This window comes from Lonchura striata, chromosome 8 (assembly GCF_046129695.1).
Source record: "Lonchura striata isolate bLonStr1 chromosome 8, bLonStr1.mat, whole genome shotgun sequence".
NCBI lineage: Eukaryota > Metazoa > Chordata > Aves > Passeriformes > Estrildidae > Lonchura > Lonchura striata.
In genome coordinates, this window is record NC_134610.1 from 33,051,492 (window position 1) to 33,063,655 (window position 12,164).

Genomic DNA, 12,164 nt, shown 5'->3' on the forward strand with positions numbered 1-12,164 from the left:
GACACATTAAGTCCAGCCACATCTTCTACCACTGAGCAGACACATATTAAATATAATCATATTCATTTCTTTTACCCAATAGTCTGTTTAGGCAATATTTACAAAGTAATTTTAGACACAGGAAAGAGCACCAAAACTCAACCAGTATAACACCCGCAGACTTCCATTATTTACATAATTTAAGAATTATTACATACTTATATCATTTAAGAATTATTAGCTCAATCCAGTCATATTCTAATCAGTCAGTTCAAACATCACTTGCATCACAGGTGGCTTTATAAACTGCTGCACACACACAAAAACACTAATATAAAGTATGGAGGGTGAGAATACCCAGGAAAGCTTCCCTTGTGCCAGGCAAATGTTTGGTCTGCAGCCCCCAGCTCAGCTAGGCAACACCTGACAGGCAGGATTGGCAATGCAGAACACTTCCCATTGTTCCCCTTTTTAGGGGCACATACAGCAGATTTAAAAATTGGGAAGTATATGAAGAATAGAGCTGGAAAAATAAACACCTGGTGAAGTACAAGGCATAATATCCTTGCTCTTCTGATCTGTGATTGGGGTGGAGATGGAACTTGAGCCCACTCTCAGCACCTATTGCAGCTTAGCATCTGCTGAACCCAGGCACCCCCTCCTGCCCCACAGGAGCACACAGCCTTCCCTGCTCAGAGGGTTTATATCTAGACTAGAAACAAGATGGCTTTTTTACCACAGCACTTACAACTGAGTACCATAGATAAGGAATTGTTCCGCCACAGGGTCAAGACTGAAGCTGCCAAGCAGAAGCCCCTAAAGGATAGAGCAAGGTGATCCTATGTCTGCATGAAGTCTCTGTGTGATCATAATGGCATTTTAACCTTGAAAAGGTCTTACTAGTTCTAGCATTCAAACGTGACACAGTGAACTACCAGTTCTGATGGATTTTTTTTCATGGTGGTGATGTTGATTAAACAGTTCAACAAGCCTAGCCCATGAAAACACTCATTCCAGGTAGTGCCCAAGCATGTCACGTCTCCTTCCCTCCTCCTGGGAGCACTGTAAATGGAACTGGTCCAAACACTGCTTCACCATCTTTTCCAGCTGCCACTGCCACTTCTGGTGGCTGCTGCTTTTGTGCTGTCTCAACTGCTCTTCCGCTCCAGCTGACAATTCAGAGCTCCCACAAGCCCTGAGGCACCAACAGGATCACCAGCTCTGTCATCTTACACAACACAGACACTCACACAGCATCTTCCCCCTGGACAGACCTGCATCCACACCCCCCTCCTGCTCCTCCTCTGGCTCCAGGGACACAGGGCACTATCCCACTGCCAACAGACCCCTGGGACCATCACCTCACTGCACACCTCCAACAGAATCCTTCATCTCCTGACAAAACTAGGCTTGCCCCCTGCCAGGGGGCTCTTTGTCTAGCCCACAACAATGCTCACACAAGACCTGTTTTTCAAAAAACATCTTAGAGCAAGCCTCTCTACTCCAATACATCCATTTGGCTCACTTAAATGCAGAAGAAATATTTTAAAAAAGCAAAATGAAGGTCTGGGCCCCTCTAGAAGAGGTAGAAGCTGTTTTGTCGGTTTTTTTTTCCTCCAGCCCATCACCTCTTCACCTTTACTTCATTTCAGCTCTGCAGGTCAGCATTGGTTCTCCATCTTAGAATGACATTTTCCTTGCATAACCTATTTTGAAGCAAGCCAAATTTTAAAAAAGTGACAGGGCTCTGCCACTTTGCACTTGATGCTCTTGCCTGGCAGCAGCACAGGCAGACAATAAAGTCTCATTTACAGTATCCAGCCCATCCACCCCATGCAGAGATGAGATCAGCAGTTGCCAGCACAGAGCTGTGGAGAGAACACCCATGATGTTAAAAGAAATAACAGGGGATGGCAAAGGAACAGACTACCATGAGTAGGTGCTTCTCTGACACTCCTTGTCAGCTTTCAGAGCTGTCAGATATTTGGCATTGCCCTGATCTTCTCCAGTCTGGGACTGCAGCAGCAAACCCTGAGACTGCCCATCCATGCCTTAACCTCTCATTCAGCATCCCCACACTTACAGGCCAACAAGGACTGGCATCCTTCCTGTGAAGTGCTCCCTGGATGAAAAAGATACACACCCCTTACCAAGTAGTATCTGCAATACTTAGGCTCACCACACCCAAAAAAAACCCACCTACTGAGAACACCTATCACCCCAACAAAATAGCATGATAGTCCCCAGGAGAGACTTGCACTGTATGAGGGAAGCCAGCAATCTTCCTGCATTGCACAGAAGATGCTGGCAGGAAGAGTGTTTCTCTGCATGAAGAAGGCTGTGGCATGAGCACTGTGCCTGTTAATTTCCTAATATGGATCACAGTCCAATGGAGTAATCCACACGCCTAAAGACTCATCATGTTTCTCACTTGGTATAAGACAGAGTTTAATCTTTTTACCCCACTGACAGGATATTAATTTTACTTAATGGTCCAAGAGCTGCCAAGAGCTATGAGCCATTGTTCACATTTTTATGGCTTTGTTCAGCTTTCCTTCCCTGATGAGGAGCTCCCTATTAGTCCTGACTTGGCTGAGGTGTCACAGCACGATGTGAAGAAATGCCAGCTACATGGTGGATCCCAAACCAGGAGTCCAAAGCACAATCTGGAATTCTCCAGGAGGCACGACTGATCCAAGCTACTCTGCCAGGAACAACATTTTGACAGTATCAAGAAGGTTGTTCCATTTCAGCAGTTTGTGGATTTGGATATTGCCACCCTAAAAATAATTCAGGGCAGAATTGTGCTAGAAAACTGTCAGCAGCTAAGAACATGTTGCTTTGATAGAGCCCCCATGCATTTGAGGAACACAAGGCACTCACAAACTCCTGAGGGACCTGTCCCTTTGCACCTTTGGGTATAGGATAGGGAGATAAAGAAACCTGCAGGATATCAAAACACAGAGCACACTGTGGGTAAGAAAAAAAGGTGTCATGCCTTCCCCTGCCAATCCTCCCACCTGCTCCACCATGCCAGGCCAAGGAGCAAATATTAGTTAATGAAGCTTTGCTTCCACTGAGGACCTTCCAAAATCAGTCAACTGTTGGAAACCAATGGTTGATGCTGCTAAACCTAAAAAACAAAAAAAATTCCTGCTATTCCAGCTGTCTTGAACCAGCTTACCGTTTCCAAAAGCCAACAGCATGTAAAGCATCTCCAGTAAGAGGTGCATGGGAGATACTCGCCCCCAGCCAGGACTTGCACCCAGAAACACTGGCTACAAAGTCAGTGCTACAGCTGCCTTTTATGAATGTTACATAATAAATAATTCATTTTAAGTATTGTGATGCTGAACTCCAAATCCCAACCTCACTTAGCCTTTAAAGACAGTGCCATAATTATTTGTAGTATTTACATTCCAGAGGATGGTGGGGGGTGTACTATCCGATTTCATTTAAAGATTACTTTTGGATGAAGCAAGGCTGGTTCTTTAATATTTTCTTCAAGCAGAAAAAGGTGGCAGCAGCAGCTGGAGTGCAGCAAACAAATCCATAGATGCATATGGACATACAGGTCAAATAAGAATTAGGCTGAGAAAAAAAAAAGTTAGCTGTGAAATATTCTTTTGGCTGTTTTTCCACATACTGTGCTGACCATTTGTGGTTTAATCTTAGAGAAGGTCTCTCTCATATGAGCCTGCAACTCTCCCTAAGCTTCAAAGAAGCAACTTTTACTAAAAATATTCCCTATTTCTTTATACAGGCTAAGGTTTTCATATGAGCACTGTTTTTTTGTACACTTAATGCACCAGGAAAAACTGAAGTAGGAACTGGAAAATTTTGTTCTATGCCCTGCAGAGATGAAAAATAATCAAAAATATAGACCTGACCTAGAAAAAGGAAGAGCTATTCTGCTGCCCTCTAATGAGCACATCTAACATCCGAAAAAGAACACTCTCAGCTCTCAAAAGAGATCTGTTCTGTTCTGCCACAGGGAAGGCAGAACAGGGTTCTGTCCTCTTGTGCTACGAAGCTGTCAGCAATGCACACACAGCTGGAGCAGAACCTCCTACACAGAGACAGACAGAAGAAACACCTAGATGGACTCAAGATCTGTTCTGTACTTCCCTGTTTTCAGACTGGAGTTTAGGGCTGTGTCCTGTTCTGCTCCCTCTCCTTGCCTGTATAGAGGGAGGGGAGCAGTTCCTAATTCAGACCTGCAGGACACAAAGGCCTGTGTACCTTGGTACACAGATGTGGAAAAGTGATTTGCTCCAACACCTGTGACCTCAACTAAAAGGAGCTAAGCTGTCATGCAAGAGTGTCCCTGCATCTGCACAACTCTCAGAAAACATTCAGTTGAAAAGCACAGTAAGGAGGGCAGAGGAGCAACCACAGGGACAGTTCTACCTGGTACTGAGTTTCATCTCAGTTTTTACTGAGCTACTGTAATGCCATGTGCTGACCCTGGCCAGCTGCCCATCCAGCTGCTCCCTCCCTCATCAAAAGAACAGGGGAGAAAAATAAGATGAGAACTTTGTAGGTTGAGGTAAACAACAGGGAGATCACTCAGCAATTACCATCACAGGCAAAACAAGACTTGACTCGGGGAAAATTAATGTAATGTATTGCAATTAAAGTAGAATCAGATAATGAAAAGCAAACACTGAAACACCTTCCCCCCACCCAACCCTCTTCTCAGCTCCACTTCTTCATTCTGACTTCTTCATTCCTGACTCCCTTGAGCAGTGCACGGGGCCAGGCAATAGCATTACAGTCACTCTCTGCTGCTTCCTCCTCCTCACACTCACCCACTGGGGTCCTGGTGACTGGAGCACCTCCTTTCCTCCTTTTCTGTCCCTGATCCTTATAGGGCTCTCTCACTTTTTTCCTACTCCTTCTTAATTATATGTTTTCCCAGAGACAGCACCACTGTGCCTGACAGGCTCAGCTGTGGCTGCACTGGGCACACTTCAGCTTTTTGGACCCAGCTGTGCTCAGAATGTGACAGCTCTGGCTTCTGTCCTGCTACCAAAACTCTGCCACTTACACCTAATACATGTAAACAGTCCAACGCCCTCTATTTTGGAGGAAGAAAATACACGAACAATTTATAATAACCCCACATAAACAGTATCTAGACATCTGTATGCTAGTTCCATAAATAAAAACCCACTCAGGTACAGACACTAAAACAACAAACACACCTGCAGGTGCAGAGGAACACACCTAAGCCCAGCCCTGCAATCACTGGCATGAACCAAAAGCAATAGCCAGAGGCTCTGCTGAGCAAAATACAGAAGTGTCACTGAACAAAGCAATTTAAAACTGTGATTTCTGACAACAGAATTCCTGCAGTGTAGAAAAGCCTTCCGATGTCTTCCTGTCAACAGGCACACCAGGTTATTTCAATTCAAACCACATTGTGAAATAACTGCTGCGTGTACAGACACAGCCTGTACCCACTGCAGCTGGGAATGTCCTCTCCATGCTAAAGAAGCCCATTCCCGTTACATAAGAACACTCAGTGACCTGAATTTACAAATAACCTTGGAGAGGAAAATAGACATCAGGAAAAGCAAAGTTAAAAAGCCATGGAACTAGGAAATGCAACAGAAGTCAGCCCAGAACATGTATGTGCACAGCCACACCAGGCACGAACATCCACGATCGTAGAAGCCCAAATCTCTTGATTTGCTGTGTGTTCTCCAAGCAACCAAGAACACGGCACAAGTGGGTCAGGAAACAAGTTTGTATGCCCCATTTTCCCTCAAATTTCCTGCCTGGGACTCTCTGAAACACCCCATTTAATCAGAGCTGGTTATCACTAACAGAACGTGCCTTCCAGCTCACAGTCCCTGCATTTTTGAAGAACTGCTTGGATAGCATGTTTTTCTGCAGCAGGATTTTCTCCAGAACTTTCTGTGGTTTGCCTTATGGAACATTTGCGGCACTGCTAGTTCAATCTAAATCTGTCCAAATTATCATTTCAAACAACCCAGAATATACCAGTACCCACTGCATTTAATCCTTGCATAGCTGTGTTTCCCACATTTAGCTCAATGTATATTGAGATTTACTGTGTTAAAAGCTTCTTAAAAAAAAATAAACAAACCCCTTTTTACAAGCCACTTGACTAAAAACCTAAGACCAAATTAGATGTTATATGAGCATCAGCACTGCCACTCTGAAGTGCTGAAGGGGAAAAACAGATCTTCAGCTGACACATGCATTTCCACCCAAGCACAAAGAAAACCTTGGTCCATAAATTGCTCACAAAGACCAGAAAAAAGGATAACTCGCATGGAATAGAAAAACACTATACACCCCATTGGGTCTAAAAGACAGACATGAACTTTTGAGATCTCCCTGTAACAGAGCATGCAACTCAGTAAGACCCACATTAGCAGGGCAGAGATTTATCTCTCAGTAAATCAGAAATGTGATTTATATAGCAAAGAAGTAAAAAAAAGAGAAGCAGCTTTTCACATAGGCATTTCCCAAAGGGGTAAGAAGGCTCACTTATTCCTGCACCTCAGAAACATATCAAGACAAGTTAGAAGAGGCAATCCAGAAGGAAACCTCTCATGCCACCCTACCCTTCACCAATTTTCTAAGAAGAGTGTTTATTAAACTCCCAGGACACATATTTCAGAGAGACACTTGACAGTTTGACACAACACCATACCTGGCTGGTGACAAGGAAATAGCTTTGACTTCCAGAGCTATCAACCTGCCCTTTCCACAAGTCCTTCCTCACTCCTTCAGATTTGCTTTCTCAATTCCTACAGCGTTGAGCCATCCCTCTCACACCCCATGAGAGGCTTGCATTACTGGAACTTGTGCTGGGAGGCCCCTCTGGCACCAGTACAGAACCATTCCACCTCTCTCTTTGTACAATTTATAATTCTATAACTTAATTATGTTAAAGTTTAACCATTAGTACAGCAAATACAAGGATTTCAGTTCATAACCCTCTTTTGTAACACCACAGCTGCAGTGCTCTCCTAAGCAGCGCTGATCTATTTTTGTGTAAGGATGTCCAACCATTTTAAATTCGTTTCACAGGAGAGTACCAGACTAGAGGAGTATCTTTCTAGAGCTGCAGGAATCGTGATCACACAGAGCAAGACATGGCATGAATGCAATGGCCATGCCCCACCACTCCTGGCCAGGAAGGCAAGGGGTCACCCTGGCCTCAAATTCAGCAAGCCCTTCAGTGGCACAAGGCACTAATAAGTTTGACCCAAAAAGATCATGTTTGAGCACCCAGCTTTTACAAAGTCTGGAAGAAGGCTTTGCAAAACCACAGAGCAGCACCTCAGGAGCTTCTCCAAAGAAGTCTCCAATCCCTCACTGAGCCATATCCTCCTCTCCATCCATCCAGCAGCATGGAAAGGCTGCTCCAGGGCAGGCATGTACCTTCCACCAGTGCTACTGGTGAGCATTACACAGCAGGCACAGCCAAGGAACCAAGCAGAATTAAGAAACTAGAGCAATCTGACACATCCTTCAAACTGCTAGGACTCATTTCAAGCTCTTCCCACTGACAGCCTCCTCCCCTGGAGCAGGCTGCAGAACATTTTGGAAGGTTTGGGCTCTCTGGAAAATGTTTGTGTTTGTGTAGTACTCAACCACGAGCTAATTGGAGCCTTTTGGTTTTTTAATGTTAATTTTAAGAACAGAGACTTAGTCCCAGCTAGAGGGAGGGAAAGAAAACAAGAAAGTTAATTGGTTCCATAAATATTAACACAACTGATTCCTGTGATCTGGCAGAAGGCACTCACAACATGGAAAGGCTCTATTTGCAGAAGGGAAGTAAAAGCACTGAAAACAGTGCAAGCTTCAGACGCTCATTTACTGCTTCTCAATTAATTGCATTTACTTTAATTAAAGTGGAGCTTCCCACAGCTATTCTCACAGCCAGCACCACACTGCACAGACAAATTGTTAAAGCAACATTAAGCACCATGGATTTTAACCTTTTTTTAAAAATTATTATTTAAGTCTCCAGTGTCTTTAGCAGTAGGATCCCCACTCCACAGTCCCCAGAGACCACAGCAGGTCTGTTCTCCATTTGAACCAAACCCCACAGCTGTTCACCGCTGATAGAGAACTTGCTCAATCTGACTGCTGAAGTAAGGTCCCACTGACTTTAATCTTTGGACCAAAGGAACAGAGAAACCTTCTGGCTTTGAGACAAATTGATGGGAACTACACAATCTGTTTGAGGTGTCCTGCAGACTGAGGTCATCTGACCTCACTGAAGAGGCTTCCCAGCCAACAAACCACTATCTCAGCTCCTCCCAAACACAGTGCAGTTTTCTAACAGCCTCTTACAAAACCCTCAGACACCAAATCCGCCCTTAAAAGGTGATCTGTCATTGTCAAGATAAAAGCAGGTCCTAATCATGCTGTCAAAAAAAACCCAAATAAATTTCAGCTGAACAGCAAGGCAGAAGGAATGTACAGTAATTTGCTATCTAAAGCAATTTACCCAGATAAAGTAAAAACTGCCATCTGTCACTTTATCAAGCTACCAGGGTGGTCAACCTTGGGCCTGGAGGAGAGGTAAAGAATTCAATCCCCTCACAGCATTTTCTCTTCACCGGGAACTTTTTTCTTGCATTGCAAATTTTGTTCAAACACTTTCACACACCATGTCAGGAGCAGCACCAGCTTGTGCAAGGAAGTTTCCCCTTTGATCTGAGACCTGCACATTCAGTCCCGAGACACATCCTGGACCTGTGCAGGTGACACAAAGGACACAGGCACACTGCAGAAGGCATGGGGTGGAGAGATGGGGGAGCTAAAGCAAGAATTCCCAGCTCAAACACCACTCAAACAGCTGCTCCTTGCAGGGCAGCACCCAAACACCCAGCAGATATTTTCAAAGGTATTAAAATGGTTTCGGTGCTACACCACCAAGGGCATCACTGACAGCATCAGGGACAGCATTTCACCACTCCCCAAATTCACCCAGCCCAAAGCTTGGGCAGCTAATAACAAAGACAGATGGAGGAGGAACACCTCGTCACTTGGGTCTAGCACAGCACACAGGCATTTCCCGGGGAGATTTCAGCAGCACGTTGGAGGTGCTGCAGCCACTCCCTGCCATCCTCAGCGTGAGGAACAGCCCGTTTACACCCTCCTATCCCATCTGAGCAGTGTTACTGTGGGGAACAGCTTGAGGAAGGCGTTCTGCACAAAACAAACACAAGACATGCCTGACAACTGCCAGCACAGAATGAAAAGCTGAAGAAAAGCAACAGCAGCAGAATTTTGAGGATCCAGCAGCTTTCCACACCAGAGATGTGAATGACCAACACAAGCAGATTTCAGAATTCCCCAAGCATGCATTAAGAAAAAGCAGCAGAGGTTTAGAACTAATATTCAGAACAGATGCCTTAATTAAAAAAGGATTTTTATTTTTTTAATTCTTCAATTGTTAAACCCCCGAGTATGCCAGGAAAAAAAAATTATCAAAACAGGAAAGGTGATGAGGGATGAGGACAAAAGAGGAGGAACCTTAATATTTAAAGGCAATAAACATGCAGAAATCCAATTGACAGACAGGAATAAACTATAGGACACAAAGATTGGCATCCTGTCAAGAGCTCTAGAAGAATAATGGGGGCCTGGTCATGGCTGCAATTTTTCCACACTGGTGTGGATCCACTGCAGGAGTAACCACAAGCCTAGACACTGCAGGAACAGCAATGCTGTCAGAGGAGGAGTCTTACAGGGACTCTGTAACATTCTGGTACAACATCCATAAAAAAACCCCAAAACTGGACAGGAAATCTTATTGCATGAAGCTAATGCAGGACCAACCAACCACAGCTTTTCTGTTTCTCTTGGAGGCTACAAAAGGAGAACAGAATTGGACAAGTGGGTGCAGAGCCCAAGCAGAAGCAGATAAGGTGACAGACCCAGCAGACCTGGAACTCCAGAGCAGAAGCTGAAATGCAAACCAGAAGGCATCTGTCAGTGACTCTGCAAACAGAGGCTTGGTACCAAAAGAAATGCAGAGAAACCCTCAGAAAGGAAGAAAGCAAGGCTGTACACAGCCTGCAAATCCCACAAATGCACTGCTGTCAGTGAATTCATATTTAGTCTAATTTTATCATCTCCTATCTTCACATTTCTTAAGGAGGAAAAGGAATTCTTTGTCAGATGCTCAGTTATTTCCCTCTTCTACATCCCTGTGTGCCAGTGACAGTGGCTCCCATGCTGCAAGACAGTCCTGGACTACAGAGCACAACCTCTGCTCAGGCTCATGACCTACCTCACTCTATGCTTCACACCCTGATATACAATCACAGATCCACAGGGTGGCCTGGGTTGGAAGAAACCTGCAGACAGCATCTACTTAAACCCCATCTTTCATCTGTCATTATCCCAGGTTGCTCCAAGCCCCATCCAACCTGGCCTTGAACACTTCCAGGGATGGGGCAGCCACAGCTTCTCGGGGCATCCTGTGTCAGGGTCTCATCACTCTCATTGTAAATTGAGAAGTCTTTCTTTATGTCCAACTCAGAAATCAGGATGATTTTGCACCAGGTTTTGCAGACAATTATCAACTTGCTGTTGTTGCACTTTTGTTTTCTCAACAACACAGCCTGTCACCGTTCTCTTCTGGAGTAGCTGAAAATAAAGCAGGAAGCTACCAATCCAGTTGTTCATATCATTCCACAACCGGTTCATCATCCACTCCAAAAAAAGAGACATTAACAGGCAACTGCTCAGCCGGAGCCAAGCTTGAATAGGCCCTTGCTTCAGGGAGCAAACACTGATGAAGGAATACTAAAGAAAACAAGAAAAAATGAGCAGCAGCAACCCCGATATGACAGGCCATTATTTCTGACTTGGTAGGAAACATTTAATTCCCACGCTACAGAGGCTCACCCCAATGAGATTTATCCTCTCACTGGAGTCACAGAGGTCCCTGCGTGGATTAGATTACGGCAAAGCCTTTGGTTTACATTACGTCAGTGGCTAAGTAAACTACACTGACAGGAAGCAATCACTGAGCACAGACCAACTCGGGGACTGAACTCCAGCATTCCCAGGGATGGCACCGGCTTCTGTTACCTACACACACGTGGAAATCATCTGGAAGCTGGTGTTAAACTGAGCTAACGCATAAAGACAAAAAGCAGAGCAGGGGAAAGCAGTTGCAGCAGGTCTGCTTCACAGCACGACACAGCTTAGAGCTACCATATTAAAATACTTTCCTTTTTAGACCACTGGCTTTTTATATCACATAACACAAGGCTCACCTACAATGAATTCCATTTTGGTGACATTTTTCATTACAGTTCCACCCTCTCCTTCTCCTGCCACAAGGATTACTGATGCCAGAACAGCCTGTGCTGGTACCTCACACTAATCACAAGCACACTGAATCAGCCTTGCACCTAAAGGAAGCAACACACCGCTACCATGAGTAGCAGATACCTCCACAGGGCAACCTGCCTCAACCAGATGTACCAACAACCCTCAGAAATCCCCCAAAAAACCAGGCCTTCAGCCAACAAGAACCAACACCACCAGTTTATCCTCCCATAAAAAGGGGCCTCATTCCTTTCAGCCCACACAAGCACTCCTGTTAACTGGGATAACCCTGCTAGAGACTCTGGACTTTCCAATCTAAGCATTATGTTACTTCCTGCTCCCTCAAAATCACCACAGCCAAAAAAGCAGCAAAAGTTCTCACCTACAAATCGAGGAAAACTATGAGGATAAAAACATAGAGAGAGGTGTCCCCTCTTGTTGGCAACCACAGGCAACAGCCCTCAAGTCCCAGCACAGCAGTGGATTTGTTTCCTAAAGGACTGCAGCCCTTTGGCTCTGACACAGCAAAACAACTGCTCTAGGTGAAGCCTTTTATCCCATTAAAGCACCCATGCTCTGCTGCTGGTTAGTTAGTCCTTGTGATGGTACACATAGCATCAAAGAGCTGCCTACACCATGGGTTTATGTAGAGCATAAAAATGCTCTCTACAGCCTCTTTTCTTCCTGCTTCCCAACATCCAATTGGCTTTTTTGACCACTGTTGAGCTCCAAGCTGTCATCCTCTAAAATCTAACCCAACTCCAGGATCTTCCTCAGACTGGGTTTTATTTGGAAGGATTCACAGCTTAAGGCCAGATCTAAACACAAAACATAGATACTAGCATTCT

The 12,164-nt window shown here is 44.8% G+C and overlaps 1 protein-coding gene across 1 annotated transcript in view; it reads right to left on the minus strand.

Moving 5' to 3' along the window:
• SLX9 (SLX9 ribosome biogenesis factor) overlaps positions 1-12,164 on the minus strand; it is a 39,724-nt gene that overhangs the window by 24,011 nt on the left and 3,549 nt on the right. The gene's annotated exons all lie outside the window — the stretch shown is intronic.